This window comes from Carcharodon carcharias, chromosome 4, assembly GCF_017639515.1.
Source record: "Carcharodon carcharias isolate sCarCar2 chromosome 4, sCarCar2.pri, whole genome shotgun sequence".
In the NCBI taxonomy this organism is placed as follows: Eukaryota; Metazoa; Chordata; class Chondrichthyes; order Lamniformes; family Lamnidae; genus Carcharodon; species Carcharodon carcharias.
In genome coordinates, this window is record NC_054470.1 from 92,041,853 (window position 1) to 92,057,541 (window position 15,689).

Sequence of the window (15,689 nt, forward strand, 5' to 3'; positions counted from 1 at the left end):
CAATTCATTTCTTCTTGAGGCAGTACAGGCCAAGATATTCGACCCAAGGCTTGCTATTTCCTCTTTGCCCTCTATGTATCATTTTCAAGGAGGAAGTGAGAGAGCCATTATCTTTTTTGTTTTCCTGCCCCCAGTTAATCCATCCAAGTTGACTTGGAATGAAAATACACTGCATTTTGGTGTAGACAAAAGCTATTGTATAGCAATAGCAGTGCTTTTTCCTTGAAGATCCTTACCAACTGAGTCAAATTCCTTGATTAAATATATTTAAGTTCATCGGTATAGTATTATAGCTATTCATACTTATCAAGAAAAACAGTGGCATTAATTTCTTAACTGATGCCATACACATAAATGGCATTAGTTGTCCACTAGAAATAGATTCAAGCTAAGTATCTTAACTAACTCTAGGAGGAGGCTCCACAAGTATCCTCAATGATGGGGTTCTCACCCAACATATCAGTGTAAAAGACAAGACTGTAGCATTTCCAACCAACTTCATCCATAACTGCCGAGCGAATGATCCATCTCGGCCTCCTCCTGAAGTCCCCAGTATCACAGATGCCAGTTTTCAGCCAATTTGATTCACTTTGCACGATATCAAGAAATGGCTGAAGGCACTCGATACAGCAAAGGTTATGGGCATGACAATATTCTGATGGTAATACTAAAAACCTTTGCTCCAGAACTAGCTATGCCGCTAGCCAAACTGTTCCAGTACAGCTACAATACTGGCATCTAGCTGACAATATGAAAAACACCTTCTGCTATCTTAACTTATGCCACTGGCAGCTCCTTCTTTACATTTTACCACTACTATTGACACTCACTTTATCTTGTGTCTATGATTCTTTGTCAATCTCTCCGTAGCTGTCACTTATCCCTGAGCTTCTATTTTGATCCACCTGCTCCACCCCCTCTTAAACAGTATAAAATCCATCACATCACATTTCTACTTTTCTTTATTTCTGAAGAGTCATATCAACTCGAAGTTAAATTTGTTTCTTTCTCCACAGATGCTATCAGACCTGCTGAGTTTTACCAACATTTTCTGGGTTTTTTTGTCATTGTTAATATCGAAAATTGTCCAGGGATGTCCCACCCACAAAAAGCAGGGCAAATCTAATCTTTCCATGCACCACCCAACCAGTCTACTCTTGATCATCAGCAAAATTACAGAAGGTGTCATGGACAGTGCTGTCAAGTGGCACTGAGACAGCAATAACTTTTCCACCAATACAGAGCTTGGTTTCTTCCAGGGCCACTTAGCTCCTGAATTCATTACAACCTTGGTGCAAACATGAACAAGAAAGCTGAACTCAAGGTAAGGTGAGGGGACTTGTTAATATTAGTTATGTGTTCATGGGATGTGGGTGTCGCTAGCTAGGTCAGCAGTTATTGCCCATCCCTAATTGCCATTGACTGAGTTTGACATCAAGGTAACATTTGAAAATGGGACCAAGGAGCCCTAGCAAAATTGAAGTCAATTGGAATCAGAGGAAAGCTCTCCACTGGTTAGAGTCATGCTAAAGGATGATGGTTGTGGTTGTTGGAGACCAAACATCTCAGCCTTAGAACATGACTGCAGTAGTTCCTGAGGGTATTTTCCTAGGCCCAACCATCTTCAGCTGCTTCATCAATGACCTTCCTTCCATCATAAGGTCAGGAGTAGGGATGTTCACTGATAATTACAAAATGTTCAGTCAGACTTGCAACTGCTCAGATACTGAAGCAGTCTGTGTCCGTGTACAGCAACATGTAGCTAACACTCAGGCTTGGGCTGATGAGTGGCAAGTAAAATTTGCACTACACAAGTGCCAAGCATTGACCATGTTCAACCAGACAGAATCTAGGCATCTTCCTTTGACATTCAGTGACATTACCATTGCTGAATCCTGCACCATTTCTGTCAACAGAAATTGAGCTGGACCAGCCATATAAATGCTGTGGTTACAAGAGCAGGTCAGAGCCTGGGAATTCAGAACTCAACTCCTGACTCCCCCAAAGTCTGCCCATCATCTACAAGACACACGTCAGGAGTATGATGCGATATTCTCCACTTGGTTGGATGATTATAGCTCCAAAACTCGAAGCCTGACATCATCCAGAAAAATGTAGCACCCTCGATTGGCAACCAAAACACCACCTTTAAACATTTGCTCCCTCCACCACTTACACATAGTGGCAGCAGTGTGTACCATCTACAAGATGCACTGCAGCAACTCACTAAGGCTCCTTCGACAGCACCTTCCAAACCTGCGACCTCTATCACCGAAAAGGGCAAGGGTAGAAGGTGCATTGGAACACCATCACATGCAAATTTCGCTCCAAGCCCCTCACCATCTTGACTTGAAGCTATATTGCCATTCCTTCACTCTTGCTGGGTCAAAATCCCAGAGCCCCCCCTTCCATAACAGCACTTTGCTTACCATCTTTGTGAGGGCAGTTAAGGGTGAGCAACAGTTTTTGGCCAAGCCAGCGAAGCCCATATCCCATGAAAGGAAAAACATTAATGGATATGAGGAATAATTGCCTGGAGAATGGTGTTCAAAGTGACGCATGTCAGTTGGGTTAAAGCTTTAGGTAACAATCTTCTAACAACCACCAGCTGAGCAGAAGTCAACAGGTTGTTCTTAGGGATTGGAATGCTATTTAAAGGCAATTTACTTGCTGATTGAGATTGATTGATTGGCTTGATCACATTACTTTTCAATTGGACTTTGGGACGCATTAGATGACTTTCTGTACCACTTGTTCAAGGCTTCAACAATGCAGCATCAATTTTTTTTTCTTGGAAATTCTGTTTTCCTCTTAAAAAGAATCAGTGCAGTGCTACCACATCTTCTTAGAGCATATAGGTGTTATCAGGAGAAAGAGAGTGCTTTCTCGGGGGGAATCTTCTCTCTTGCACTGCAGGGGGAATTAAAGGACATGAGTCCAACACCAACAGTTTTACGAGAGTAAGTAGGGGCTGTTGGGGCTGGGAGTGATGTAAATGAGGGGTCTGAGCAGGAGGCCCCATCTACCCAGGGTCTTCAGAGAATAGTACTCAGTCACATAACCCAAGACCAATGCATGATGAGGCTGTGTTTTATCAATGGGGTAGTCATACAGAGATCTTTAGCCTCCTGAAATACGGACTCAGATGTCACAACATTGCTGGTAACAGTCAAGGCCACAGTAGCAGTAAATTTTACATACTACTGGAACCTCCCAGGCTGCCACAGGTGGTATAAATCACATCTCAATCCTCTGTACACTTTTCATAAGGGAGGTCTCGGTGGCTCTTTGCACTCTTGAGGAATAACTATTATTCCATATTTTCAGAGAAGACCAGAAGCAGTGAGCTCCTATTAGAGGATTGCACAGGATTAGCAGATTTCCCTTCATCCAGGGAGCCATTGATTGCCCACGTGTGCCTGTGTGAGCCATCATTTAAACTCGGGTGTTCAAAAATGCGAAGGGATTCCAGTCCCTCAATGTGTATCTTGCCTGTGACCATCAGCAATGTATTAGGCAGATTGTTACGGACAATCTTGACTAACCAAAGACCGACTGTTTTTTAAAAAGGAAGTTTTTTCACCCCTTGAGTAATGCAATTGTCAGGCACAAATGAATGACAGGTTTTGTTATAAGTTTTAACAGATAAATGTTTATTATTAAAAATTCATATTTATATGCAACCACATCCACTTTGCACACTCATACAGATAGATGGCATTTCACAAGTTCAAGGCCTTTTCCAAATAAGTTTTGTGCCCATGTTAATTCTGCATCCTGAGTTGTGGGTTAACACTTCTGAGGCCTACCCTTTCCAGTTCAGTTGGGGGAAGGCCATTATGATTCATTGGTAAGTTGATGGTGGCCATTGAGTTCTGACCTTCCCTTTTATCCAGTATGAAACATGGAAATAGGCAGTCTGAAAACTTCATGGTCTTTCTGTGTTAGTCCATCCTTGTGATGCAACGCATACAAGAAAAAAATTGAGATTACAAACTTGCATTTTTTCTTAAGAGCTCAAAGTGTTCTTTGTCACACTTGTTTTTCCTTGGGGTAAAGTTTTGAAATGATGCAGGCCTGCAAACCTTTCTGGTCCCCAGAAGAAGAGTCTGGAAGACTGATTTCTGTTATGCATTGTTAGCTCTTGTTCCATAGCACATCCCTGGACTGGTACTAGGTAGAGCTGTCAAGCCCAGCCTGAATCTTTGTCTACCGGTGTTTCTTCTGCAGGGTCTTATTCTTTTGCTGATCCAGATGTTTCTCTTCTCTGCCGGAAAGGTGTGCCTAATTAAATCTCCTCATCAGAAACCCAGGCCGAGATCTTCTGCCACAGTGGATGAGGCGAGCCAGCCAAATGTGCAATGTATTTGGTGAAACCGGAAGATCTTACTGGCGAGTAGTGCTGGAAAAACCCGCTCCTAGTTTTTGTTATGTGACTAAAGCATCTTGTTGCATTACCCTCACAAATGGTTTCTGATAGCTGTGCCATTGTCAAACAAAGGGGTCCAAGTGTCGCCCATTCACACAACATCATGATAAAATAGTTTTTTCACACTCATTCTTTCAACTCTGGAGTTGAAGAATCTGCATACAGTATTGTGAAATTAGTTCCTCGAATTATTCAGAGAAAGGCAGCTATTAATCCCAGTACGTGTCAAGTGCAGGCATGTCATATTATGAACTTTCAGTCAATACTTTTAAAAATTGGACACAAACCAGCTGCTAAGATGGCTATTGCAAATCACGTGTCTTTTGGCACTTGAACTATAGGCATTCAAGTCTCCAGTGAATACCTAATTAAATATGGACATGGGTTAGTGTTCCTCACACCTAGCTGTGTTATTCACACATCTCGTTGTACAAGGATGGACTAATGCAGAAAGACTATGAAGTTTTCAGACTGCCTAATTCCATGTTTCATTCTGGATAAAAGGGAAGGTCAGAACTCAATGGCCACCATCAACTTACCATTGAATCATAATGGCCTTCCCCCAGCTGAACTGGAAAGGGTAGGCCTCAGAAGTGTTAACCCACAACTCAGGATGCAGAATTAACATGGACACAAAACTTATTTGGAAAAGGCCTTGAACTTGTGAAATGCCACAGGGTGAGACAGCTATTTTTTTTCTGTTTAATAGATCAGCTAAGAGCTTTTTGCATGCAGGTCCAGCAGTTCTTTATTTTTAAACTCATGAAAGCTGGCTGCTGAATTATTTAATTGGAATACACACCAGTCAGTCAGTCTGAGAACCAGACTCTGAAACTATTTGCAAGTTGTCAAAGCACTTAACCTGTTCCCAGTTGCAAAGTTCACTGACCTCCTAGATATTCAACTACAAGAAACCTACTGTGAACCCTTCACTTCAGGAGACCCTTAAATCCACTTTAAATCATGAAAACCATTCAAGAAGCCACAGGCCTGCCATGCAGAAGACCAGAAGTCATAAATCAGAGACCGAATTAACTATAATCTGTAAAAGTGCGCTGTTTCCCAACCCTACAATTTTTGTGTGATCCAATTTTCTGTTATTAACTCCACAGCAAACTCCAGATACAATGAAATCAAAGGGTTAATTCAGTTGCACACACTTAAAACGCGGGAGGAGCATTGCAACATTGCCTCCTTTGCATTTGTATAGTAAAAGAGGGATAGAAAAGAGAAAGATTTACAGTGCAGAGACTACAGAAAAAAACAGCATTGTTTCACGTGTGTTCCACAATCCAAGTCCAATGAGGTGTCCCTTTATGGAGTTTGGCAAGCTGCAAACTAATGCTGGATAATTCACTTTTCTGGTGGTGTTGACTTCACATGATGGGATAGGTGCATGCAGAGATGAATCAATCTTTTAGGTGACAGTATAGAATTTCCAGCAGAAGTAATGTAGATGAGGCTAGGTCTCCAACCTGGACCAGAGCTCCTTGTCTGCGAGGCTGCTAGACAGATGGTTTAAAAAAAACAGACTGAGACTTTGCAGTTCAGCAAGACAATATTACTGGTACCACAAGCCAAATACCCATGTCACATGACTCCCACCTCTCCACACTCTCTTTGACAAAAGATGTGTATCCCTTGCCTGGGTCCCCAAGATTGTTGAATGCCTCAACCATTAAGAATTGAAAGGAAGATTGTGTTGCCTTTTGTTTTAGCAGATGAGCAGCCTCCTGTTGGTCAGCCTGGGTTATGAAATCAAATGGCCTTTGTATTGCTGTCCTTGAATTTGGTCTATGTAGCCCACAGAGGGTGGAGGTCATTAGTGTCTCCTCAGGGATAACAATGTGTAAGTTTCTCCAATACTGCCAGCTAGCTTCTTTTGTTCAGGGTCACATACAGACATAGATTCAGCCATTTTAGGTCTTTGTCCAGTTTGAATTTTTTAGAGATAGCAATGAACATATCTCTAAATATAGTAGAAAAAGATACAGGGTGAGGTACCTCACAGTGAGAATAAATAATCATTTATTTTTAAACTCTCAAAAGCTTGCTGCTGCCTTATCTAATCAGAATACACACCTCAAAACTAAGAAAAGAGGTACCTCTTTCCGCAAAAACATACAGATTATGGGCGACAAGAGAGAATATACATTCTGTCCGTTATACCCGGGAAGGGTCTTTTGCCTTTTCATGTATTCTCAAAGGTAAGTCCAGAAAAGTTGTTCGTGTTTTCATGACTTAGCCAGGACTTGTCTAGACATGGAAATTGGCTTAGATGGTTATGTAGTTCCATATGTAATGGCAAGAAAGAAAATGTTATTTGACCTCTTAACTTCATTTTGTTTTAACGTAATGTACCCATTTCAAAGTCCATATTCTGAGTGTGACGACTCCCCACAAAAATTGAAAAAGTGAAATTTCTTGACATTTTATTTTTTCTTTGTTACATCATAGAAGGAAATAAAAGTAAACAAACATTGTAGCAAAGATCTACACTCATTCATTCACATGCATTCCTCAGGGGCACTGTCACTATGCTTCCCACAGCTCACTGCTGACACTTATTCTGTCCAGAATTTAAGAGACCACCCACATTATCTTAGTTTACCCAGAAATATACGTGATTTTTAAGTTAAAACAGCTGCAGGAGTATGCTCCGTCTGAACAGCCTGGCATTATTGACTTTGTATTTCTCCAGGAAAGTTAGTGGATTGTGGTCAGTGTATATTAATATCTACGTGTCCATTGCTGACTTGGACCACAAAATGTTGAAAGGCTAACAGAAGTCCCAAAGCCTCCTTATCCATGATGGAACATTTCCACTGGTGTTTATTTACCTTAATTGAAAAATATCCAATTGGTCTCTTAATATCCAGATCATCTTCCTGCAGTAACATGGCTCCTAGTCCCACATTGGTCCTTTCGAAGGCCGGTTTAAGTTTGAGGCGGCTAATGCGGATTCATTTGGTAGAATAGCCTTCAATTTCTCAAACGCCATCTGGCACACTGTCTAACCACACTGCCTTGATGTTTTTCTTTAATAAATTAGTTAATGGTGCTGAAATTAGGGACAATTTTTAAATGGAATTTGCACATCCCCAGCAATCACTTTACCCCTCTCTTGGTCTTCAGAATGGGGAAATCCATCATTACCTGTAATTCTGCTGCCCTTAGCCACACCTGATGGACAACGTGTCCCAAGTAGGTCACTTTTGGCTGAAGTTACCACCAGGTTAGCGCTTTGTAAACCTTTGAATAGCATCCTTAAATGATTTAGGTGATCTTCCTAGGTGGCACTATACAACACAGTTCCTTAATCTAGCCACCACTTGATTCATTAATGTTTGAAAGGTTGCCGGGGCATTCTTCAAACTGAATGACATGAGTTTGCATTGGATTAGTTCATCTGGTGTAACAAAAGCTGTGATTTCCTTAGCTGGGCTGATCATGAGCACTTGCCAGTGCCCTTGTTAATAAATCAATTTGACTAATGCAAATGGAATCGCCCACCCGGTCATTACAAACCTCAGTGCAAGGAATTGGGTGTCAATTGGTTCAGGTCACTACATTAACCCTTCGATAGTCAATACAGAATGTATTGGAACCATCTGGTATAGGGACCAATATGATAGGAGAACTCCAGCTGCTTTGACTAGGCTCAATTATGTGTTTGCTTAACATGTTTTGAATCTCCACTCACACTTAAGCCAATCTATCTGGACTCAGTTGGTGTCTCCCCAATATCCACATCATGAATGGCCAAAGAAGTGCAAACTGGCTTCTCCTGACACACTTGCGTAAACACACCGAACTGTTTTGTTATGCTGTTTCTCTGCTCAACATTTAAATAATCAAGTACCATGTCAAATCTCCCTAATACATGTGTGTTGGCTAGTTTCATAGTAGGAAGCTTCCAAGTCTCCTCCTTCCCCGAGTTGCTCCTCAGTACCGTTTGCATTCTCATCTGTCCTCACTACCTTGCATAAATTCACCCGTTTGTCTTGTTCCCAATTATAATATAATATGATTAAGTGGCACAGCCATTGTTTCCCTGGTCGGGGTCTCCATAGGGCCATTGGCTTTGCTGATCTAATATCCACTTAGTATAGGCCACTAAACCTAGCTTTCAGAGGTTTGCCTGGTAACGGCAATAGCACCAAGATCTGATCCTCTGGCCTGAAGATCTGAGCTTCAGCATGTCTGTCTGCCTGTCTTTACATCATCTGCCAGGAAGCTGTAAAGTGTTCCTTAGACATAGCACATGCTTTACAGAGCCTCTCCCAGAAGGCGGACTCAATTCAGCAACAAAGTGTCCTCTCTGATCCAGAAACTTTTCTTTGATCATCTTAAGTGGGCCTCTGACCTCATGCCCGTAGACTAGCTTGAACAGACTGAAGCCCGTTGATTCATTGGGTGAATCCCTAGTGCTGAAGAAAAGAAAACCTAACCCCTTGTCCCAAGTGTGGGGATGCTCACAGCAGTAAGCTCAGTTCATGGTTTTCGGTGTTTGGTGAGACTGGTCTGGAGCCCTCGGGGACTGGGGTAGTTAGCCAAAAATTTTAACAAGTTCGATGCCAAGGCTGGAATACATGGGACATAATATTCGAGCCTTGATCCAATTGGATCTTTTTAGGCATTCCAGAGCGTGGGAAAAACTGGGTCAACTCTTCAACCACAGCTTTTGCTGTCATTTTTCTTACGGGTGTGGTCTCCGAGTATTGGATAGCCATGTCCATGATAGTTAAGAGGAATCAAAAACTCATCCTAGTTCCAGGTAAGGGTCCCAGAAAATTTCCTACAACTCTGTTAAAACATTCACCAAAAGCATGTATGGATATTAGTGGGGCAGACTTGATTGTAGGTTGTGGTTTCCCTACAACCTGAAAGGCAAGGCAGGTCCTACAAAATTTAACCACATCTTTGTGGAGGTGAGGCCAATAAAAGTGGCAGTGTATCAGGCCTGAGTCTTCCAATACCACCCCCCACCCTCCCATGCCTAGCCATTGGGATTTTGTGGGCAATCCTTAAGAAAGCGGAAGGAACTAAAACCTGGTGGACCACTGTCAGCTCCTCTTCTGTGGGTCGCCAAGGAGGTCTCTTCTTCTTCATTACTATCTCATTTTTCAATTAATAACATTTGAGAACCCTTTCTGCCTCTGCCTCAGGGCAGGCAGTCTGAATAACAGAGTCACAAAATTGTTACAGTGCAGAAGGCCATTCGGCCCATCATGTCTGATTTGGCTCTCTGAACATTTTAACATAGTGCCAATCTCCTGCCTTTTCCCCATAATCCTGAACATTGAATGATTATTTAAGTAGAAACAATGCCGTCTTGAATTCCTCAATCGACCCTGCCAGGCAGTGCATTCCAAACCCTAACTAACTGTGTGAAAAAGTTTTTTCTCACCTCGCATTTGCTTCTTTTGCAAAACACTTTAAAACTGTGCCTTCTGGTTCTTGATCCATTTATTAGCGGGTACAGTTTCTCCCTGTCTACCATGTCCAGACCCCTCATTATTTTGAAAGCTTCTGTCAAGTCTCCTCTTAGCCTTCTCCTCTCCAAAGAAACCGGTCCCAACTTCTCCAATCATTCCTCATAACTGAAGTGTCTAATCCCTGGAACCATTCTTGTAAATCTCTTTTGCACTCTCTCCAATGCGTTCACATCCTTCCTATAGTGTGGCCCCAGAACTGTACACAATACTCCAGCTGAGGTCTAACCAGTGTCTTATATAAGTTCATTAAAAGCTCCCTGCTCTTACATCCTATGCCCCTATTAATGAAGTATAGAATACTGTATGCTTTAGAAACAGCTCTCTTTACTTGTCCTGCCATTTTTAATGGCTTATGTACATGTAAAAGGTCTTTCTGTTCCTGCACACCCTTTAGAATAGTATCCTTTATTTTATATCAGGTTTTTTGTACCAAAGTGCATCACCTCACACTTCTCCGCATTGAACTTCATCTGCCACCTATCTGCCCATTTCACCAATGTGTCAATGTCCTTATGAAGTTCTATACTGTCCTCCTCACAGTTTACAATTCTCCCAAGTTTTATGTCATCCATCTGTGCTATTCTTTTTATGTCAGGATCTGTCTGTTGAACCTCAGTCAAGGAGGATCTGCTGAACATCACTTTTCTCCTCACTTAAATCCTGAAAAATGGTTTTGGACAGCCAGACATCTGGGTCATTGAACCAAATTACTGGCTCAGCTCTCTATTGTGGGACTTTCCTGTCTATGGATCTGCTCAGTATGGAGTCGGGAAATATACCAGGGGCTTCCCCCTATAACCATTCCATTCCCCTGGCCTCATTTGACTTGTCTAAGACTAATTGGGAGGCTATCACTCTACCCTCTGTCAATTAATTACCCAAAAGCAAATCCACTCCAGCCACAGGCAGACTAGGGGCAATCCCTACTGTAATCAACCCAGAGACTAGGTCACACATAAATGGATCTGATATAGGGGTACAGGCAAGTGTCTGCCTCTAATGCCTTTTATCAGAGCCTTTGCACTCACCAAGCTCTATGGCGGGATTGTCACATCTTTACACAGCATTAATGATTGGCTGAACCCTGTATCCATGAGCAGGACAATTGACTTGCTCACTTCATTAGATTGGGGTACCATTTCCTTGAAGACAAAATCCTGGTAGCCTTTGGGGATTTTGGCTGTTTCTATCATACACATGGCAGTATTCCTAGAGGGGTCAATCACCATGATTAGGGCCATGGGCCTGTATGCCATACCACCTGTTGGGGCATCCTTTTCTGGGCTGGCCTTGTGAACCCCAACAAAACCCACTATCTTTCCCTTCAATTTCCACCAGTTGGTTTCCAGATGCCCCTCTTTACTACAGTTAAAATACACATCTTCAGGAATCATTTGTACTCCTTGCACTTTCGTTTTTGACTTGTGGAGGGTTCCCTGCATTCTCACTTTTATTGTCCCTTTCACTACCATTCAATTGCCTACTCTCCCACTTTCCTTTTTGGACTTCTGGGGATCATTAGGGAAGGATTTTCATTGATTAAAGCGTTTGTGCGTGAGTTCACAATCATCCACCATTGCAGCAGCATCTCTCACCTTTGAAATCCTTTGTTCCTCAATATGGGACTTGATATTAATTGGAGCACTGTTTATAAACTCCTCCAGTAGAATTACTTCTCATAAATTCTCATAAGAGAGTTCTAGCTTCAAAGACCTCATCCAGCAATCAGAAGCCATGTGTTTAACTCAAATCAAATTCAATGGGCAGGTCTTTTTTCAAGTATTCCTGATTTTTTGTTTGTATGCCTCAGGTACTAACTCATAAAATTTTAAAACAGCAATTTTAGTTTGTTCGTAATCCAAAGAGCTTTCCTTCTATAACATGAAGTAAGCTTTACAGGCTTTTCCCACTAATTTGCCTTGTAAAAGGAGGGTCCAAAACTCTTCCAGCCATTTTAATTTGAGAAATTTCTCAGAAGAGATAAAATATGATTTGACGTCATTCTCATTAAGTTTTGGCACTAATTGTGAGTGTTTCAGGAAATCAAAGCTTTGCTCTCAATCAGGATCAGTATTTGAACTGCTAGTGGCACCCATACTTAATGCGATTTTAGTCTTTCCCTTTCTAACTCAAAATGCCTGCTCCCCCCCCAACCCTTTTGCATTATTCTTTCCTCTCTTTCCCCTTCCCTTTGGAGTGCTAATTCCATTTGTTATATGGTAATTTCTCTGTCCATTTGAATTCTAGCTAATGCAACTATGTCAGTCTCTGGTTCCATGCCTGTTTCATCTCTTTCTGGGTCAATATCAAAATAACTAGCTAGAATTTTAAGGATCTTGGGCTTCCTTGTTTTTTGCTTTAAAGTTGGTCCCTGTTGGTTAGCTACAACTTTTAGTTCCTCAACGGTTAATGGATTTAATGTGCCCCAAGATAACTCTTTCTTTTCTGCAAATGATTTGGCTTTGAACATAGTTATTTCTTAAGTGTTCGTCACAATAAAAATATGAGAAAACCTGATCTATTTATTAACAACTTCAGTAATTAATTTACTTTGCTTTTCCAATTCAACCGTTTAATTTAATCTTTCAATTCTCAACTCAAGCCACCAATCTGATTCGGACAGGGGAGGGATGATAAGCATGGTTTCCCCTTTTCCAGCTCTCTAAGGTACCTGCTATCCAGGGCTCGGTTTATAATGGAATTATGATCCATTCCATAGATTTTTCAGCCGCAAAGCAATGTACGTCACTGGTTACTAGGTGACAAGAGATACCTTGGATCGCAGAATTGTTACAGCGCAAAAGGAGGCCATTTGGTCCATCGTGTCTTCACCGGCTCTCTGTGATCAATTCACTTAGTTATTCTCCCACCTTCTCCCTGCAACTCTGGACATTTCCCCTTTTCAGATAGCAGTTTAATTCCCTTTTGATTGCGTCAGTTGAGCCTGCCTCCATCCCAAACTCGGGCGGAACATTCCAGACCTTAACTGCTCGCTACATGAAATAGTTTTCCTTATTCTTCTTTTTTCACTAATTACTTCAAGCCTGTGTCCCCTCATTCTCGATCTTTTCACAAATGGGAACAGTTTCTCCCTATTTGCTTTTCCAGGCCCCTGATGATTTTGATTACCTCTATCAAATCCCCTCTCTGCCTTCTTTTCTCTAAGCAAAACAGTCTCCTATCCATCTTCATAACTGAAGCCATAGTTGATGCCTTAGCTCATGGTTCCCCTGAGAAAAACCCCAGATACCAGCAGACCACTTGCACAATGAAAGCCACTCAGCTACCAGCAGAATAATTGAGCAGAACATTGGGCTCTGAAGCCAAAGTTTTGAAGCCTTCACTGGTCCAAGGGTGCCCTGCGCAACTTGGCTGTCTAGATTCGTGGTGATTTGTTGCATGCTCCATAATCTGGTCATTTGAGAGACCAGTCATTAACACCAATTGTGCTGGGGGGTAAATGGCAGAAGATGAGTGGGAGCACCAGAGTTTTCCAACTGGATGGACTGCAATTGGGAGGCAGACTCGCTGCTATCTAATTGAAGAGCATTTTTAAGTTGCGTTCTCCATCAGATTCTGGAGCAGTATTGCCATATTGATGTACCTTCCACAATTTAGAATTCATCAGGCAGACCATCATTTCTACTCAATCCTTTCAACCAATTCCTCATGAAGATCACAAAAAGACACTACTACCCAATTATCAAAGGAAACATGACACAACCAACAGGATTTACAAATATTAAACTGTTCGCCTTGATGCTTATTGCTAGTGTGTTCTTGTGTGGTGTTCAATGAAGCGCAACTTGAGTGGCATCATCAGGCAAGTTGGATAGCTGTTGAGAATCTGAAGAGAGAAGTTCAGATATTTCCTGGGACTCTCATGATGACATGATGCCTCAGACTGCACCGTTCTCAACAGGGCTCGAGTCTGTGCCACCAGGCTGACGGGAAACAGCAAGGGGAATAGTGCAATGGTGGGGGAAGGGCCAGTGATGCTGGCCTGCAAACGAAAACTGCATAATTAGCAAGTCACTACTACAGGGCTTCAGTTCTCCCAGTTCAATGATCCGATGAAAGACAGAACTCTGCTTCTTGGAGACACCCTGTAAGCTCCTTTCAGCCAAGGAGCCCATTGTGGCTGCCTTAGCTTCTATTGCAGCAGTTTGCCATTCCATGGAAGCTGCAATGATTACACTGGAAGCTTTGATGTCAGTTGATGTCAGTCATTAGATGCTGCAAAGTACGAAGTTCCAGAGGTCATTGGATGGAAGTCACCAGTCATTCCATGCTAGAGAGGATGGTTTCCAGGGTCTGCATCAAGCCACAGACAGAGGTGGAAATGGACTCCTCCATCCACTAGCCACAACTTAGAAATTTTCAGTCAGGCTCTCCATTAAGCTATCTATTTGATTTGTCAGGCCCTTCAGCTGCCTTCTGAAGATTGGCCTTGCAAGGCCCTTATCTAATTTCTCTAAGGTAGAACCGGTATGCAACCTTGCCACCAGGAAAGGTGGCACCTGTGACATCCCTTCTACCCTTTGTGTTTGCTGCCCACTAGGGCCTGAGGCATCTTATGTGAGGGTCCCTCTTCTAACCTAACCTCCTACGTTACACATGATGCTAGCCTTTGAACCGCTGCCTGTGGGTGGGGGGTGGTTGAGGTGGATCTTATTTCTGGGAAGCTGCAATGGTAAAGCTAGAAGGTTAGGATGTAATGTTTGCTTTGCTATAGGTGGATGTTTGTTAAGAGCCCATTTGGAGCTTGGGTGTCAGGATAGCTTTAGGGATTTGGGATCAGGAATAGTTCTCTATCTGTAAGGAAGCTGTTGTGACTACACACTTCTTGCCAATATGTAACAACAACGTATATTTTTGCAGGCATTGTTGTACTCCCAGTGTCAGTTCCTGATGCCACTTGTTACGTGCATTTTTTCTTTCTTGGAAGAGTGGTGATTGTGAATCAGCATATTGACAGGTATCTCTGTGTGTTTGATACCTCACATAGTTTAAAAGCTGCGAGATGTGAGTAATGCCTGTCAAAGGTACAGTAGTGTGTGGTGTGTGAACGTCAGTATGTACTTAAATGATACATGAACTGTTGTGATGCTGGTGGTGGTGCAGTTATTGAGAAATGTGTTTTTCAGATGGGATCTTACCTTGATCACTTTGGCCAAGTCATTACGTTTCTTGTGACATTGGAGCTACGCCTGGAGCTTTAGGTCTTGGCTGTCAATTGCTTCACGATCACTTTTCACATGCACTGCATCAGTTGTCTCTCTGGCCTCCTTCCTCCTTTAAGATAGAGAACATTTCTCCAACTCCACTCATCTTCCTCCATCAGCACTTCCATTGCCACAACCAGGAATGTGAGCACCCTGTGTTAAAGTCCTTGAGACATCCTTCCATGTTGGCTTTTCTGCCAGTCAGTGCACTCCACACATTCAGTGAAAGTGGGTGAGTGCAGGCGAATTATACAGCTGCAGGGAAATTGCATCTATTCAAAGCTCGTGCATTTAAATTTCACTACTGGATGGAAAGTTGTAGCAAATCAGCCACTTCTTGCACCACAATTGAATTTTCTTCTCACAGGAGTCAATGAATGAAAAATCAAGTGTATCCTAAAATAGGCAGCTGAGTCGTAATGCTGAGTTGGTAAAAGTTGAAACCTACTTCAATCTTGTGATAAGATCAGAGGTTTTGCAAACACTATTTAAAAGGAAAATGGAATACAGACAAGGTACCAGGTTTTGTCATCTTGA